The sequence below is a fragment of the Channa argus genome, chromosome 21 (assembly GCF_033026475.1).
Source record: "Channa argus isolate prfri chromosome 21, Channa argus male v1.0, whole genome shotgun sequence".
NCBI lineage: Eukaryota > Metazoa > Chordata > Actinopteri > Anabantiformes > Channidae > Channa > Channa argus.
Window position 1 is genome coordinate 18,777,828 of NC_090217.1, and position 17,151 is coordinate 18,794,978.

Genomic DNA, 17,151 nt, shown 5'->3' on the forward strand with positions numbered 1-17,151 from the left:
CAACTGAAGCGTGTCAAAGTGAGGAATGATGTCAAGGAAATCTAAAAGAACGAGGAAACAGTTGCAGGAGATTGTTATTGGAGAGCATCAAAATGAGCAAATTCCCTGACCGGGAATCGAACCCGGGCCTCGGCGGTGAGAGCGCCGAATCCTAGCCACTAGACCATCAGGGAGAGTCAAGAGAAGAAAGAACGAGAATGAAAACAATATAACCCAGTAGTCAGGCTCCCACAAGTTTGGTCGTTACACCTCGTTATTTCGCATTGGAAAGCAGCCCGGCTTGAGTCTTTGAGTAGTTGTGGCCGAGTGGTCAAGGCGATGGACTCGAAATCCATTGGGGTTTCCCCGCGCAGGTTGGAATCCTGCCAGCTACGTATCCCTCCCTTTTGGCCCTTTCTTCCCAGTGTTCCAGTGATAATGGGTTTCTCCAGGGAGATAACACATGCAGACATTCCCAACGCTCCTGAGCTGAATTAAGCGGCAAAAACAAATAATGTTCCTGATGGACTTTAGCAGCAAGGCCTGTGACTATTGATCTCGTATTATTTGAGTTTTCTGTGCAACAGCTAAGTAAATATAGATTGATGACAATTTTGGCTCCTGTTGTGATCCAAACGAGCGGTTGACCTGCTCCTTATGTCGCAGTCTCTTTTGACTGATGCCATGTAAAAAACTTGGCGCGTGCTTTCTAGAGGCCAAGAGTTCACCAGCGCAGGTTCACATCCTGTTACTACGTAAGCCTTAACTTTGACCCTTTTTTCCCATTGTTCAAGTGGAAGGTGGGATTTGCTTCCTAAGGGGAGGTGTTACACACAGGCATTCACGTAGCGCATGGTCTGAAAGTATGGGGTCAAATGGCAGAGTTTGGGGATGAACAATAACAATATGGCTTTGTGGATTCAGATGTGGGAGAAATGTAAACACTCCAAGCCACGAAGACGCCGGTAAATGCAGTAATGTCTCTGGAAGGAGCTGACATTTGAAAACGTAGCTTCAAAGTGTCAGGGTTATATATGGGTGCAGAGCTGCTTGCATAGCCCACGACCCCTCTGTGGGATTCCTAGGCAATGCATTGTCCAAGTACGCCGTCTAAATCATTTCCCATGACTTGGAGGTTTAGCCAGTGAATTACAGAGCAACAAAAGTGGCCCCCCTTCCACACATGTTTCAAAATGGAGAGAGGTGTATTTATTCATGTTCAGCACATATAGAATTTGTACTCATCAGCCCAACTTAAGCGTGTCAAAGTGAGGAATGATGTCAAGGAAATCTAAAAGAACGAGGAAACAGTTGCAGGAGATTGTTATTGGAGAGCATCAAAATGAGGATCTTCCCTGACCGGGTATCGAATCCTGGCCGCGGCGGTGAGAGCGCCGAATCCTAGCCACTAGACCATCAGGGAGAGTCAAGAGGAGAAAGAACGAGAATGAAAACAATATAACCCAGTAGTCAGGCTCCCACAAGTTTGGTCGTTACACCTCGTTATTTCGCATTGGAAAGCAGCCCGGCTTGAGTCTTTGAGTAGTTGTGGCCGAGTGGTCAAGGCGATGGACTCGAAATCCATTGGGGTTTCCCCGCGCAGGTTGGAATCCTGCCAGCTACGTATCCCTCCCTTTTGGCCCTTTCTTCCCAGTGTTCCAGTGATAATGGGTTTCTCCAGGGAGATAACGCATGGAGACATTCCCAACGCTCCTGAATTCCTAGCCAATGCATTGTCCAAGTAGGCCTTCTAAATCATTTCCCATGACTTGGAGGTTTAGTCAATGAATTACAGCAAAACCCCTCAAAACTGTCAATCCATCAGCCAGGTCTGTATGCAAGTTGGGAATCTCTGTTTTTATACCAGCTGCTACATTGGCAACTGTACGTTGTTCTTTAAAATGTGATGGGGAGCAACAAAAGCGGGCCCTCTTCTATACATCTTTCAACATTGAGAGAGGTGTATTTATTCATCTTCAGTTCATATAGAATTTGTACTTATCAGCCCAACTGAAATGTGTCAAAGTGTGGAATGATGTGATGGAGATCTAAAAGCACAAGGAAACAGTTGCAGGAGATTGTTATTGGAGAGCATCAATGTGATCTAATTCCCTGACCGAGAATCGAACCCGGGCCGCGGCGGTGAGAGCGCCGAATCCTAGCCACTAGACCATCAGGGAGAGTCAAGACGGGAAGGAGCGAGAATGAAAACTATATAACCCAGTAGTCAGGCTCCCACAAATTTGGTCGTTACACCTCGTTATTTCGCATTGGAAAGCAGCAGAGGCTTGCTGCCGGTCAGCATTCCCTGAGCGAGACTCCTAGCCGCTACAGTATAGGGGGTCTCAGGTCCAACTTTGGTATTCACAAAATGTATAATACAACGATTGCACTTTTGAAAGGTTAAATATTGTTGTCAAATTCATTGGCCTCTCTATAAAACAAGTCCGTTTTCTCATTTGAATTCCATTTTCAGTGCAACAGCAACTTTAGTAATAATTCCTAAAAATTATTGCGCCTCCTGTAAATGAAAAAAAAATGGTTGACAGCTCCTTTTGTTTCGACCCATGTTCTGTAAATAAGTCTACCCTCTGTTTAGGTCAAGATTTCTAATGTGGAGCTTCCTTGACGCTCCCTGACATTGTGGCCGATGTGTGATTTACGCTGTCAAAGTTCAGTCATCCCAGGAAAGCAGCCCACCTCAAATCTTTGAGTAGTTGTGGCCGAGTGGTCAAGGCGATGGACTTGAAATCCATTGGGGTTTCCCCGCGCAGGTTCGAATCCTGTCAGCTACGTACGCCTCCCTTTTGGCCCTTTCTTCCCAGTGTTCCAGTGATAATGGGTTTCTCCAGGGAGATAACACGTGCAGACATTTCCAACGCACCTGAGCTGAATTAAGCGGCAAAAACAAATAATGTTCCTGATGGACTTTAGCAGCAAGGCCTGTGACTATTATTTGAGTTTTCTGTGCAACAGCTAAGTAAATATAGATTGATGACAATTTTGGCTCCTGTTGTGATCCAAACGAGCGGTTGACCTGCTCCTTATGTCGCAGTCTCTTTTGACTGATGCCATGTAAAAAACTTGGCGCGTGCTTTTTAGAGGCCAAGAGTTCACCAGCGCAGGTTCACATCCTGTTACTACGTAAGCCTTAACTTTGACCCTTTTTTCCCATTGTTCAAGTGGAAGGTGGGATTTGCTTCCTAAGGGGAGGTGTTACACACAGGCATTCACGTAGCGCATGGTCTGAAAGTATGGGGTCAAATGGCAGAGTTTGGGGATGAACAATAACAATATGGCTTTGTGGATTCAGATGTGGGAGAAATGTAAACACTCCAAGCCACGAAGACGCCGGTAAATGCAGTAATGTCTCTGGAAGGAGCTGACATTTGAAGACGTAGCTTCAAAGTGTCGGGGGTATATATGGGTGCAGAGCTGCTTGCATAGCCCACGACCCCTCTGTGGGATTCCTAGGCAATGCATTGTCCAAGTAGGCCGTCTAAATCATTTCCCATGACTTGGAGGTTTAGCCAGTGAATTACAGAGCAACAAAAGTGGCCCCCCTTCCACACATGTTTCAAAATGGAGAGAGGTGTATTTATTCATGTTCAGCACATATAGAATTTGTACTCATCAGCCCAACTGAAGCGTGTCAAAGTGAGGAATGATGTCAAGGAAATTTAAAAGAACGAGGAAACAGTTGCAGGAGATTGTTATTGGAGAGCATCAAATTGAGCAACTTCCCTGACCGGGAATCGAATCCTGGCCGCGGCGGTGAGAGCGCCGAATCCTAGCCACTAGACCATCAGGGAAAGTCAAGAGGAGAAAGAACGAGAATGAAAACAATATAACCCAGTAGTCAGGCTCCCACAAGTTTGGTCGTTATACCTCGTTAGTTCGCATTGGAAAGCAGCCCGGCTTGAGTCTTTGAGTAGTTGTGGCCGAGTGGTCAAGGCGATGGACTCGAAATCCATTGGGGTTTCCCCGCGCAGGTTGGAATCCTGCCAGCTACGTATCACTCCCTTTTGGCCCTTTCTTCCCAGTGTTCCAGTGATAATGGGTTTCTCCAGGGAGATAACGCATGCAGACATTCCCAACGCTCCTGAATTCCTAGCCAATGCATTGTCCAAGTAGGCCTTCTAAATCATTTCCCATGACTTGGAGGTTTAGTCAATGAATTACAGCAAAACCCCTCAAAACTGTCAATCCATCAGCCGGGTCTGTATGCAAGTTGGGATCCTCCGTTTTTATACCAGCTGCTACATTGGCAACTGTACGTTGTTCTTTAAATGTGATGGGGAGCAACAAAAGCGGGCCCCCTTCTATACATCTTTCAACATTGAGAGAAGTGTATTTATTCATCTTCAGTTCATATAGAATTTGTACTTATCAGCCCAACTGAAATGTGTCAAAGTGTGGAATGATGTGATGGAGATCTAAAAGCACAAGGAAACAGTTGCAGGAGATTGTTATTGGAGAGCATCAATGTGATCTAATTCCCTGACCGGGAATCGAACCCGGGCCTCGGCGGTGAGAGCGCCGAATCCTAGCCACTAGACCATCAGGGAGAGTCAAGACGGGAAAGAGCGAGAATGAAAACTATATAACCCAGTAGTCAGGCTCCCACAAATTTGGTCGTTACACCTCGTTATTTCGCATTTGAAAGCAGCAGAGGCTTGCTGCCGGTCAGCATTCCCTGAGCGAGACTCCTAGCCGCTACAGTATAGGGGTCTCAGGTCCAACTTTGGTATTCACAAAATGTATAATACAACGATTGCACTTTTGAAAGGTTAAATATTGTTGTCAAATTCATTGGCCTCTCTATAAAACAAGTCCGTTATCTCATTTGAATTCCATTTTCAGTGCAACAGCAACTTTAGTAATAATTCCTAATAATTATTGCGCCTCCTGTAAATGAAAAAAAAATGGTTGACAGCTCCTTTTGTTTCGACCCATGTTCTGTAAATAAGTCTACCCTCTGTTTAGGTCAAGATTTCTAATGTGGAGCTTCCTTGACGCTCCCTGACATTGTGGCCGATTTGTGATTTACGCTGTCAAAGTTCAGTCATGCCAGGAAAGCAGCCCACCTCCAATCTTTGAGTAGTTGTGGCCGAGTGGTCAAGGCGATGGACTTGAAATCCATTGGGGTTTCCCCGCGCAGGTTCGAATCCTGTCAGCTACGTACGCCTCCCTTTTGGCCCTTTCTTCCCAGTGTTCCAGTGATAATGGGTTTCTCCAGGGAGATAACACGTGCAGACATTTCCAACGCACCTGAGCTGAATTAAGCGGCAAAAACAAATAATGTTCCTGATGGACTTTAGCAGCAAGGCCTGTGACTATTGATCTCGTATTATTTGAGTATTCTATGCAACAGCTAAGTAAATATAGATTGATGACAATTTTGGCTCCTGTTGTGATCCAAACGAGCGGTTGACCTGCTCCTTATGTCGCAGTCTCTTTTGACTGATGCCATGTAAAAAACTTGGCGCATTCTTTCGGCCAAGAGTTCACATGTGGACTGTCTTTGACGGTGCTTGACGTCATCCCCGCTTAGAGGCTTCATATGTCAAAGTCCAACAGTTCCGGGACAGCATCCTATGTTCCCGTTGGAAGCAGTTTCGTCCCCGTGGTCAACCCTATAGACTCGACGTGCACTGGAGATTACCAGCGCAGGTTCACATCCTGTTACTACGTAAGCCTTAACTTTGACCCTTTTTTCCCATTGTTCAAGTGGAAGGTGGGATTTGCTTCCTAAGGGGAGGTGCTACACACACGCATTCACGTAGCGCATGGTCTGAAAGTATGTGGTCAAATGGCAGAGTTTGGGGATGAACAATAACAATATGGCTTTGTGGATTCAGATGTGGGAGAAATGTAAACACTCCAAGCCACGAGGACGCCGGTAAATGCAGTAATATCTCTGGAAGGAGCTGACATTTGAAGACGTAGCTTCAAAGTGTCGGGGGTATATATGGGTGCAGAGCTGCTTGCATAGCCCACGACCCCTCTGTGGGATTCCTAGGTAATGCATTGTCCAAGTAGGCCGTCTAAATCATTTCCCATGACTTGGAGGTTTAGCCAGTGAATTACAGAGCAACAAAAGTGGCCCCCCTTCCACACATGTTTCAAAATGGAGAGAGGTGTATTTATTCATGTTCAGCACATATAGAATTTGTACTCATCAGCCCAACTGAAGCGTGTCAAAGTGAGGAATGATGTCAAGGAAATCTAAAAGAACTAGGAAACAGTTGCAGGAGATTGTTATTGGAGAGCATCAAAATGAGCAACTTCCCTGACCGGGAATCGAATCCTGGCCGCGGCGGTGAGAGCGCCGAATCCTAGCCACTAGACCATCAGGGACAGTCAAGAGGAGAAAGAACGAGAATGAAAACAATATAACCCAGTAGTCAGGCTCCCACAAGTTTGTTCGTTACACCTCGTTAGTTCGCATTGGAAAGCAGCCCGGCTTGAGTCTTTGAGTAGTTGTGGCCGAGTGGTCAAGGCGATGGACTCGAAATCCATTGGGGTTTCCCCGCGCAGGTTGGAATCCTGCCAGCTACGTATCCCTCCCTTTTGGCCCTTTCTTCCCAGTGTTCCAGTGATAATGGGTTTCTCCAGGGAGATAACGCATGCAGACATTCCCAACGCTCCTGAATTCCTAGCCAATGCATTGTCCAAGTAGGCCTTCTAAATCATTTCCCATGACTTGGAGGTTTAGTCTATGAATTACAGCAAAACCCCTCAAAACTGTCAATCCATCAGACGGGTCTGTATGCAAGTTGGGATCCTCCGTTTTTATACCAGCTGCTACATTGGCAACTGTACGTTGTTCTTTAAAATGTGATGGGGAGCAACAAAAGCGGGCCGCCTTCTATACATCTTTCAACATTGAGAGAGGTGTATTTATTCATCTTCAGTTCATATAGAATTTGTACTTATCAGCCCAACTGAAATGTGTCAAAGTGTGGAATGATGTGATGGAGATCTAAAAGCACAAGGAAACAGTTGCAGGAGATTGTTATTGGAGAGCATCAATGTGATCTAATTCCTTGACCGAGAATCGAACCCGGGCCGCGGCGGTGAGAGCGCCGAATCCTAGCCACTAGACCATCAAGCAGAGTCAAGACGGGAAGGAGCGAGAATGAAAACTATATAACCCAGTAGTCAGGCTCCCACAAATTTGGTCGTTACACTTCGTTATTTCGCAATGGAAAGCAGCAGAGGCTTGCTGCCGGTCAGCATTCCCTGAGCGAGACTCCTAGCCGCTACAGTATAGGGGGTCTCAGGTCCAACTTTGGTATTCACAAAATGTATATTACAACAATTGCACTATTGAAAGGAATCCTGTCAGCTACGTGCGCCTCCCTTTTGGCCCTTTCTTCCCAGTGTTCCAGTGATAATGGGTTTCTCCAGGGAGATAACACGTGAAGACATTTCAAACGCACCTGAGCTGAATTAAGCGGCAAAAACAAATAATGTTCCTGATGGACTTTAGCAGCAAGGCCTGTGACTATTGATCTCGTATTATTTGAGTTTTCTGTGCAACAGCTAAGTAAATATAGATTGATGACAATTTTGGCTCCTGTTGTGATCCAAACGAGCGGTTGACCTGCTCCTTATGTCGCAGTCTCTTTTGACTGATGCCATGTAAAAAACTTGCCGCATTCTTTCGGCCAAGAGTTCTCATGTGGACTGTCTTTGACGGTGCTTGACGTCATCCCCGCTTAGAGGCTTCATATGTCAAAGTCCAACTGTTCCGGGACAGCATCCTATGTTCCCGTTGGATGCAGTTTGGTCCCCGTGCTCAACCCCATGGACTCGACGTGCACTGGAGATTACCAGCGCAGGTTCACATCCTGTTACTACGTAAGCCTTAACTTTGACCCTTTTTTCCCATTGTTCAAGTGGAAGGTGGGATTTGCTTCCTAAGGGGAGGTGTTACACACAGGCATTCACGTAGCGCATGGTCTGAAAGTATGGGGTCAAATGGCAGAGTTTGGGGATGAACAATAACAATATGGCTTTGTGGATTCAGATGTGGGAGAAATGTAAACACTCCAAGCCACGAGGACGCCGGTAAATGCAGTAATGTCTCTGGAAGGAGCTGACGTTTGAAGACGTAGCTTCAAAGTGTCGGGGGTATATATGGGTGCAGAGCTGCTTGCATAGCCCACGACCCCTCTGTGGGATTCCTAGGCAATGCATTGTCCAAGTAGGCTGTCTAAATCATTTCCCATGACTTGGAGGTTTAGCCAGTGAATTACAGAGCAACAAAAGTGGCCCCCCTTCCACACATGTTTCAAAATGGAGAGAGGTGTATTTATTCATGTTCAGCACATATAGAATTTGTACTCATCAGCCCAACTGAAGCGTGTCAAAGTGAGGAATGATGTCAAGGAAATCTAAAAGAACGAGGAAACAGTTGCAGGAGATTGTTATTGGAGAGCATCAATGTGATCTAATTCCCTGACCGGGAATCGAACCCAGGCCGCGGCGGTGAGAGCGCCGAATCCTAGCCACTAGACCATCAGGGAGAGTCAAGACGGGAAGGAGCGAGAATGAAAACTATATAACCCAGTAGTCAGGCTCCCACAAATTTGGTCGTTACACCTCGTTATTTCGCATTGGAAAGCAGCAGAGGCTTGCTGCCGGTCAGCATTCCCTGAGCGAGACTCCTAGCCGCTACAGTATAGGGGGTCTCAGGTCCAACTTTGGTATTCACAAAATGTATAATACAACGATTGCACTTTTGAAAGGTTAAATATTGTTGTCAAATTCATTGGCCTCTCTATAAAACAAGTCCGTTTTCTCATTTGAATTCCATTTTCAGTGCAACAGCAACTTTAGTAATAATTCCTAAAAATTATTGCGCCTCCTGTAAATGAAAAAAAAATGGTTGACAGCTCCTTTTGTTTCGACCCATGTTCTGTAAATAAGTCTACCCTCTGTTTAGGTCAAGATTTCTAATGTGGAGCTTCCTTGACGCTCCCTGACATTGTGGCCGATGTGTGATTTGCGCTGTCAAAGTTCAGTCATCCCAGGAAAGCAGCCCACCTCAAATCTTTGAGTAGTTGTGGCCGAGTGGTCAAGGCGATGGACTTGAAATCCATTGGGGTTTCCCCGCGCAGGTTCGAATCCTGTCAGCTACGTACGCCTCCCTTTTGGCCCTTTCTTCCCAGTGTTCCAGTGATAATGGGTTTCTCCAGGGAGATAACACGTGCAGACATTTCCAACGCACCTGAGCTGAATTAAGCGGCAAAAACAAATAATGTTCCTGATGGACTTTAGCAGCAAGGCCTGTGACTATTATTTGAGTTTTCTGTGCAACAGCTAAGTAAATATAGATTGATGACAATTTTGGCTCCTGTTGTGATCCAAACGAGCGGTTGACCTGCTCCTTATGTCGCAGTCTCTTTTGACTGATGCCATGTAAAAAACTTGGCGCGTGCTTTTTAGAGGCCAAGAGTTCACCAGCGCAGGTTCACATCCTGTTACTACGTAAGCCTTAACTTTGACCCTTTTTTCCCATTGTTCAAGTGGAAGGTGGGATTTGCTTCCTAAGGGGAGGTTTTACACACAGGCATTCACGTAGCGCATGGTCTGAAAGTATGGGGTCAAATGGCAGAGTTTGGGGATGAACAATAACAATATGGCTTTGTGGATTCAGATGTGGGAGAAATGTAAACACTCCAAGCCACGAAGACGCCGGTAAATGCAGTAATGTCTCTGGAAGGAGCTGACATTTGAAGACGTAGCTTCAAAGTGTCGGGGGTATATATGGGTGCAGAGCTGCTTGCATAGCCCACGACCCCTCTGTGGGATTCCTAGGCAATGCATTGTCCAAGTAGGCCGTCTAAATCATTTCCCATGACTTGGAGGTTTAGCCAGTGAATTACAGAGCAACAAAAGTGGCCCCCCTTCCACACATGTTTCAAAATGGAGAGAGGTGTATTTATTCATGTTCAGCACATATAGAATTTGTACTCATCAGCCCAACTGAAGCGTGTCAAAGTGAGGAATGATGTCAAGGAAATTTAAAAGAACGAGGAAACAGTTGCAGGAGATTGTTATTGGAGAGCATCAAATTGAGCAACTTCCCTGACCGGGAATCGAATCCTGGCCGCGGCGGTGAGAGCGCCGAATCCTAGCCACTAGACCATCAGGGAGAGTCAAGAGGAGAAAGAACGAGAATGAAAACAATATAACCCAGTAGTCAGGCTCCCACAAGTTTGGTCGTTATACCTCGTTAGTTCGCATTGGAAAGCAGCCCGGCTTGAGTCTTTGAGTAGTTGTGGCCGAGTGGTCAAGGCGATGGACTCGAAATCCATTGGGGTTTCCCCGCGCAGGTTGGAATCCTGCCAGCTACGTATCACTCCCTTTTGGCCCTTTCTTCCCAGTGTTCCAGTGATAATGGGTTTCTCCAGGGAGATAACGCATGCAGACATTCCCAACGCTCCTGAATTCCTAGCCAATGCATTGTCCAAGTAGGCCTTCTAAATCATTTCCCATGACTTGGAGGTTTAGTCAATGAATTACAGCAAAACCCCTCAAAACTGTCAATCCATCAGCCGGGTCTGTATGCAAGTTGGGATCCTCCGTTTTTATACCAGCTGCTACATTGGCAACTGTACGTTGTTCTTTAAATGTGATGGGGAGCAACAAAAGCGGGCCCCCTTCTATACATCTTTCAACATTGAGAGAGGTGTATTTATTCATCTTCAGTTCATATAGAATTTGTACTTATCAGCCCAACTGAAATGTGTCAAAGTGTGGAATGATGTGATGGAGATCTAAAAGCACAAGGAAACAGTTGCAGGAGATTGTTATTGGAGAGCATCAATGTGATCTAATTCCCTGACCGGGAATCGAACCCGGGCCTCGGCGGTGAGAGCGCCGAATCCTAGCCACTAGACCATCAGGGAGAGTCAAGACGGGAAGGAGCGAGAATGAAAACTATATAACCCAGTAGTCAGGCTCCCACAAATTTGGTCGTTACACCTCGTTATTTCGCATTTGAAAGCAGCAGAGGCTTGCTGCCGGTCAGCATTCCCTGAGCGAGACTCCTAGCCGCTACAGTATAGGGGTCTCAGGTCCAACTTTGGTATTCACAAAATGTATAATACAACGATTGCACTTTTGAAAGGTTAAATATTGTTGTCAAATTCATTGGCCTCTCTATAAAACAAGTCCGTTATCTCATTTGAATTCCATTTTCAGTGCAACAGCAACTTTAGTAATAATTCCTAATAATTATTGCGCCTCCTGTAAATGAAAAAAAAATGGTTGACAGCTCCTTTTGTTTCGACCCATGTTCTGTAAATAAGTCTACCCTCTGTTTAGGTCAAGATTTCTAATGTGGAGCTTCCTTGACGCTCCCTGACATTGTGGCCGATGTGTGATTTACGCTGTCAAAGTTCAGTCATGCCAGGAAAGCAGCCCACCTCCAATCTTTGAGTAGTTGTGGCCGAGTGGTCAAGGCGATGGACTTGAAATCCATTGGGGTTTCCCCGCGCAGGTTCGAATCCTGTCAGCTACGTACGCCTCCCTTTTGGCCCTTTCTTCCCAGTGTTCCAGTGATAATGGGTTTCTCCAGGGAGATAACACGTGCAGACATTTCCAACGCACCTGAGCTGAATTAAGCGGCAAAAACAAATAATGTTCCTGATGGACTTTAGCAGCAAGGCCTGTGACTATTGATCTCGTATTATTTGAGTATTCTATGCAACAGCTAAGTAAATATAGATTGATGACAATTTTGGCTCCTGTTGTGATCCAAACGAGCGGTTGACCTGCTCCTTATGTCGCAGTCTCTTTTGACTGATGCCATGTAAAAAACTTGGCGCATTCTTTCGGCCAAGAGTTCACATGTGGACTGTCTTTGACGGTGCTTGACGTCATCCCCGCTTAGAGGCTTCATATGTCAAAGTCCAACAGTTCCGGGACAGCATCCTATGTTCCCGTTGGAAGCAGTTTCGTCCCCGTGCTCAACCCCATAGACTCGACGTGCACTGGAGATTACCAGCGCAGGTTCACATCCTGTTACTACGTAAGCCTTAACTTTGACCCTTTTTTCCCATTGTTCAAGTGGAAGGTGGGATTTGCTTCCTAAGGGGTGGTGCTACACACACGCATTCACGTAGCGCATGGTCTGAAAGTATGTGGTCAAATGGCAGAGTTTGGGGATGAACAATAACAATATGGCTTTGTGGATTCAGATGTGGGAGAAATGTAAACACTCCAAGCCACGAGGACGCCGGTAAATGCAGTAATATCTCTGGAAGGAGCTGACATTTGAAGACGTAGCTTCAAAGTGTCGGGGGTATATATGGGTGCAGAGCTGCTTGCATAGCCCACGACCCCTCTGTGGGATTCCTAGGTAATGCATTGTCCAAGTAGGCCGTCTAAATCATTTCCCATGACTTGGAGGTTTAGCCAGTGAATTACAGAGCAACAAAAGTGGCCCCCCTTCCACACATGTTTCAAAATGGAGAGAGGTGTATTTATTCATGTTCAGCACATATAGAATTTGTACTCATCAGCCCAACTGAAGCGTGTCAAAGTGAGGAATGATGTCAAGGAAATCTAAAAGAACTAGGAAACAGTTGCAGGAGATTGTTATTGGAGAGCATCAAAATGAGCAACTTCCCTGACCGGGAATCGAATCCTGGCCGCGGCGGTGAGAGCGCCGAATCCTAGCCACTAGACCATCAGGGACAGTCAAGAGGAGAAAGAACGAGAATGAAAACAATATAACCCAGTAGTCAGGCTCCCACAAGTTTGTTCGTTACACCTCGTTAGTTCGCATTGGAAAGCAGCCCGGCTTGAGTCTTTGAGTAGTTGTGGCCGAGTGGTCAAGGCGATGGACTCGAAATCCATTGGGGTTTCCCCGCGCAGGTTGGAATCCTGCCAGCTACGTATCCCTCCCTTTTGGCCCTTTCTTCCCAGTGTTCCAGTGATAATGGGTTTCTCCAGGGAGATAACGCATGCAGACATTCCCAACGCTCCTGAATTCCTAGCCAATGCATTGTCCAAGTAGGCCTTCTAAATCATTTCCCATGACTTGGAGGTTTAGTCTATGAATTACAGCAAAACCCCTCAAAACTGTCAATCCATCAGCCGGGTCTGTATGCAAGTTGGGATCCTCCGTTTTTATACCAGCTGCTACATTGGCAACTGTACGTTGTTCTTTAAAATGTGATGGGGAGCAACAAAAGCGGGCCCCCTTCTATACATCTTTCAACATTGAGAGAGGTGTATTTATTCATCTTCAGTTCATATAGAATTTGTACTTATCAGCCCAACTGAAATGTGTCAAAGTGTGGAATGATGTGATGGAGATCTAAAAGCACAAGGAAACACTTGCAGGAGATTGTTATTGGAGAGCATCAATGTGATCTAATTCCCTGACCGGGAATCGAACCCGGGCCGCGGCGGTGAGAGCGCCGAATCCTAGCCACTAGACCATCAGGGAGAGTTTAGACGGGAAGGAGCGAGAATGAAAACTATATAACCCAGTAGTCAGGCTCCCACAAATTTGGTCGTTACACCTCGTTATTTCGCATTGGAAAGCAGCAGAGGCTTGCTGCCGGTCAGCATTCCCTGAGCGAGACTCCTAGCCGCTACAGTATAGGGGGTCTCAGGTCCAACTTTGGTATTCACAAAATGTATAATACAACGATTGCACTTTTGAAAGGTTAAATATTGTTGTCATATTCATTGGCATCTCTATAAAACTAGTCCGTTATCTCATTTGAATTCCATTTTCAGTGCAACAGCAACTTTAGTAATAATTCCTAATAATTATTGCGCCTCCTGTAAATGAAAAAAAAATGGTTGACAGCTCCTTTTGTTTCGACCCATGTTCTGTAAATAAGTCTACCCTCTGTTTAGGTCAAGATTTCTAATGTGGAGCTTCCTTGACGCTCCCTGACATTGTGGCCGATGTGTGATTTGCGCTGTCAAAGTTCAGTCATCCCAGGAAAGCAACCCACCTCAAATCTTTGAGTAGTTGTGGCCGAGTGGTCAAGGCGATAGACTTGAAATCCATTGGGGTTTCCCCGCGCAGGTTCGAATCCTGTCAGCTACGTACGCCTCCCTTTTGGCCCTTTCTTCCCAGTGTTCCAGTGATAATGGGTTTCTCCAGGGAGATAACACAAAAACAAATAATGTTCCTGATGGACTTTAGCAGCAAGGCCTGTGACTATTGATCTCGTATTATTTGAGTTTTCTGTGCAACAGCTAAGTAAATATAGATTGATAACAATTTTGGCTCCTGTTGTGATCCAAACGAGCGGTTGACCTGCTCCTTATGTCGCAGTCTCTTTTGACTGATGCCATGTAAAAAACTTGGCGCGTGCTTTCTAGAGGCCAAGAGTTCACCAGCGCAGGTTCACATCCTGTTACTACGTAAGCCTTAACTTTGACCCTTTTTTCCCATTGTTCAAGTGGAAGGTGGGATTTGCTTCCTAAGGGGAGGTGTTACACACAGGCATTCACGTAGCGCATGGTCTGAAAGTATGGGGTCAAATGGCAGAGTTTGGGGATGAACAATAACAATATGGCTTTGTGGATTCAGATGTGGGAGAAATGTAAACACTCCAAGCCACGAGGACGCCGGTAAATGCAGTAATGTCTCTGGAAGGAGCTGACATTTGAAGACGTACCTTCAAAGTGTCGGGGGTATATATGGGTGCAGAGCTGCTTGCATAGCCCACGACCCCTCTGTGGGATTCCTAGGCAATGCATTGTCCAAGTACGCCGTCTAAATCATTTCCCATGACTTGGAGGTTTAGCCAGTGAATTACAGAGCAACAAAAGTGGCCCCCCTTCCACACATGTTTCAAAATGGAGAGAGGTGTATTTATTCATGTTCAGCACATATAGAATTTGTACTCATCAGCCCAACTGAAGCGTGTCAAAGTGAGGAATGATGTCAAGGAAATCTAAAAGCACAAGGAAACAGTTGCAGGAGATTGTTATTGGAGAGCATCAATGTGATCTAATTCCCTGACCGAGAATCGAACCCGGGCCGCGGCGGTGAGAGCGCCGAATCCTAGCCACTAGACCATCAAGGAGAGTCAAGACGGGAAGGAGCGAGAATGAAAACTATATAACCCAGTAGTCAGGCTCCCACAAATTTGGTCGTTACACCTCGTTATTTCGCATTTGAAAGCAGCAGAGGCTTGCTGCCGGTCAGCATTCCCTGAGCGAGACTCCTAGCCGCTACAGTATAGGGGGTCTCAGGTCCAACTTTGGTATTCACAAAATGTATAATACAACGATTGCACTTTTGAAAGGTTAAATATTGTTGTCAAATTCATTGGCCTCTCTATAAAACAAGTCCGTTATCTCATTTGAATTCCATTTTCAGTGCAACAGCAACTTTAGTAATAATTCCTAATAATTATTGAGCCTTTTGTAAATGAAAAAAAAAATGGTTGACAGCTCCTTTTGTTTCGACCCATGTTCTGTAAATAAGTCTACCCTCTGTTTAGGTCAAGATTTCTAATGTGGAGCTTCCTTGACGCTCCCTGACATTGTGGCCGATGTGTGATTTGCGCTGTCAAAGTTCAGTCATACCAGGAAAGCAACCCATCTCAAATCTTTGAGTAGTTGTGGCCGAGTGGTCAAGGCGATGGACTTGAAATCCATTGGGGTTTGCCCGCGCAGGTTAGAATCCTGTCAGCTACGTATGCCTCCCTTTTGGCCCTTTCTTCCCAGTGTTCCAGTGATAATGGGTTTCTCCAGGGAGATAACACGTGCAGACATTTCCAACGCACCTGAGCTGAATTAAGCGGCAAAAACAAATAATGTTCCTGATGGACTTTAGCAGCAAGGCCTGTGACTATTGATCTCGTATTATTTGAGTTTACTGTGCAACAGCTAAGTAAATATAGATTGATGACAATTTTGGCTCCTGTTGTGATCCAAACGAGCGGTTGACCTGCTCCTTATGTCGCAGTCTCTTTTGACTGATGCCATGTAAAAAACTTGGCGCATTCTTTCGGCCAAGAGTTCACATGTGGACTGTCTTTGACGGTGCTTGACGTCATCCCCGCTTAGAGGCTTCATATGTCAAAGTCCAACAGTTCCGGGACAGCATCCTATGTTCCCGTTGGAAGCAGTTTCGTCCCCGTGCTCAACCCCATAGACTCGACGTGCACTGGAGATTACCAGCGCAGGTTCACATCCTGTTACTACGTAAGCCTTAACTTTGACCCTTTTTTCCCATTGTTCAAGTGGAAGGTGGGATTTGCTTCCTAAGGGGAGGTGCTACACACACGCATTCACGTAGCGCATGGTCTGAAAGTATGTGGTCAAATGGCAGAGTTTGGGGATGAACAATAACAATATGGCTTTGTGGATTCAGATGTGGGAGAAATGTAAACACTCCAAGCCACGAGGACGCCGGTAAATGCAGTAATATCTCTGGAAGGAGCTGACATTTGAAGACGTAGCTTCAAAGTGTCGGGGGTATATATGGGTGCAGAGCTGCTTGCATAGCCCACGACCCCTCTGTGGGATTCCTAGGCAATGCATTGTCCAAGTAGGCCGTCTAAATCATTTCCCATGACTTGGAGGTTTAGCCAGTGAATTACAGAGCAACAAAAGTGGCCCCCCTTCCACACATGTTTCAAAATGGAGAGAGGTGTATTTATTCATGTTCAGCACATATAGAATTTGTACTCATCAGCCCAACTGAAACGTGTCAAAGTGAGGAATGATGTCAAGGAAATCTAAAAGAACGAGGAAACAGTTGCAGGAGATTGTTATTGGAGAGCATCAAAATGAGCAACTTCCCTGACCGGGAATCGAATCCTGGCCGCGGCGGTGAGAGCGCCGAATCCTAGCCACTAGACCATCAGGGAGAGTCAAGAGGCGAAAGAACGAGAATGAAAACAATATAACCCAGTAGTCAGGCTCCCACAAGTTTGGTCGTTACACCTCGTTAGTTCGCATTGGAAAGCAGCCCGGCTTGAGTCTTTGAGTAGTTGTGGCCGAGTGGTCAAGGCGATGGACTCGAAATCCATTGGGGTTTCCCCGCGCAGGTTGGAATCCTGCCAGCTACGTATCCCTCCCTTTTGGCCCTTTCTTCCCAGTGTTCCAGTGATAATGGGTTTCTCCAGGGAGATAACGCATGCAGACATTCCCAACGCTCCTGAATTCCTAGCC

The 17,151-nt window shown here is 46.0% G+C and overlaps 20 non-coding genes across 20 annotated transcripts; 13 read left to right on the plus strand and 7 right to left on the minus strand.

Annotated features, from left to right (window-relative positions):
- Positions 1-101: 101 nt before the first annotated feature.
- Positions 102-173, minus strand: trnae-cuc (transfer RNA glutamic acid (anticodon CUC)). The gene has a single exon. It is a non-coding gene; the product is annotated as a tRNA-Glu (tRNA).
- Positions 174-292: 119 nt separating this feature from the next.
- Positions 293-374, plus strand: trnas-cga (transfer RNA serine (anticodon CGA)). Its single transcript has one exon. It is a non-coding gene; the product is annotated as a tRNA-Ser (tRNA).
- A 1,147-nt stretch (positions 375-1,521) lies between these two features.
- Positions 1,522-1,603, plus strand: trnas-cga (transfer RNA serine (anticodon CGA)). The gene has a single exon. It is a non-coding gene; the product is annotated as a tRNA-Ser (tRNA).
- A 484-nt stretch (positions 1,604-2,087) lies between these two features.
- Positions 2,088-2,159, minus strand: trnae-cuc (transfer RNA glutamic acid (anticodon CUC)). The gene has a single exon. It is a non-coding gene; the product is annotated as a tRNA-Glu (tRNA).
- Positions 2,160-2,692: 533 nt separating this feature from the next.
- Positions 2,693-2,774, plus strand: trnas-uga (transfer RNA serine (anticodon UGA)). Its single transcript has one exon. It is a non-coding gene; the product is annotated as a tRNA-Ser (tRNA).
- Positions 2,775-3,910: 1,136 nt separating this feature from the next.
- trnas-cga (transfer RNA serine (anticodon CGA)) lies at positions 3,911-3,992 on the plus strand. The gene has a single exon. It is a non-coding gene; the product is annotated as a tRNA-Ser (tRNA).
- Positions 3,993-4,475: 483 nt separating this feature from the next.
- trnae-cuc (transfer RNA glutamic acid (anticodon CUC)) lies at positions 4,476-4,547 on the minus strand. Its single transcript has one exon. It is a non-coding gene; the product is annotated as a tRNA-Glu (tRNA).
- Positions 4,548-5,079: 532 nt separating this feature from the next.
- trnas-uga (transfer RNA serine (anticodon UGA)) lies at positions 5,080-5,161 on the plus strand. The gene has a single exon. It is a non-coding gene; the product is annotated as a tRNA-Ser (tRNA).
- A 1,297-nt stretch (positions 5,162-6,458) lies between these two features.
- Positions 6,459-6,540, plus strand: trnas-cga (transfer RNA serine (anticodon CGA)). Its single transcript has one exon. It is a non-coding gene; the product is annotated as a tRNA-Ser (tRNA).
- A 1,901-nt stretch (positions 6,541-8,441) lies between these two features.
- On the minus strand, positions 8,442-8,513 carry trnae-cuc (transfer RNA glutamic acid (anticodon CUC)). Its single transcript has one exon. It is a non-coding gene; the product is annotated as a tRNA-Glu (tRNA).
- Positions 8,514-9,046: 533 nt separating this feature from the next.
- trnas-uga (transfer RNA serine (anticodon UGA)) lies at positions 9,047-9,128 on the plus strand. The gene has a single exon. It is a non-coding gene; the product is annotated as a tRNA-Ser (tRNA).
- Positions 9,129-10,264: 1,136 nt separating this feature from the next.
- trnas-cga (transfer RNA serine (anticodon CGA)) lies at positions 10,265-10,346 on the plus strand. The gene has a single exon. It is a non-coding gene; the product is annotated as a tRNA-Ser (tRNA).
- A 483-nt stretch (positions 10,347-10,829) lies between these two features.
- Positions 10,830-10,901, minus strand: trnae-cuc (transfer RNA glutamic acid (anticodon CUC)). The gene has a single exon. It is a non-coding gene; the product is annotated as a tRNA-Glu (tRNA).
- A 532-nt stretch (positions 10,902-11,433) lies between these two features.
- Positions 11,434-11,515, plus strand: trnas-uga (transfer RNA serine (anticodon UGA)). Its single transcript has one exon. It is a non-coding gene; the product is annotated as a tRNA-Ser (tRNA).
- Positions 11,516-12,812: 1,297 nt separating this feature from the next.
- trnas-cga (transfer RNA serine (anticodon CGA)) lies at positions 12,813-12,894 on the plus strand. The gene has a single exon. It is a non-coding gene; the product is annotated as a tRNA-Ser (tRNA).
- Positions 12,895-13,378: 484 nt separating this feature from the next.
- Positions 13,379-13,450, minus strand: trnae-cuc (transfer RNA glutamic acid (anticodon CUC)). Its single transcript has one exon. It is a non-coding gene; the product is annotated as a tRNA-Glu (tRNA).
- Positions 13,451-13,983: 533 nt separating this feature from the next.
- trnas-uga (transfer RNA serine (anticodon UGA)) lies at positions 13,984-14,065 on the plus strand. The gene has a single exon. It is a non-coding gene; the product is annotated as a tRNA-Ser (tRNA).
- Positions 14,066-14,981: 916 nt separating this feature from the next.
- Positions 14,982-15,053, minus strand: trnae-cuc (transfer RNA glutamic acid (anticodon CUC)). Its single transcript has one exon. It is a non-coding gene; the product is annotated as a tRNA-Glu (tRNA).
- Positions 15,054-15,587: 534 nt separating this feature from the next.
- On the plus strand, positions 15,588-15,669 carry trnas-uga (transfer RNA serine (anticodon UGA)). The gene has a single exon. It is a non-coding gene; the product is annotated as a tRNA-Ser (tRNA).
- Positions 15,670-16,966: 1,297 nt separating this feature from the next.
- Positions 16,967-17,048, plus strand: trnas-cga (transfer RNA serine (anticodon CGA)). The gene has a single exon. It is a non-coding gene; the product is annotated as a tRNA-Ser (tRNA).
- Positions 17,049-17,151: the final 103 nt, after the last annotated feature.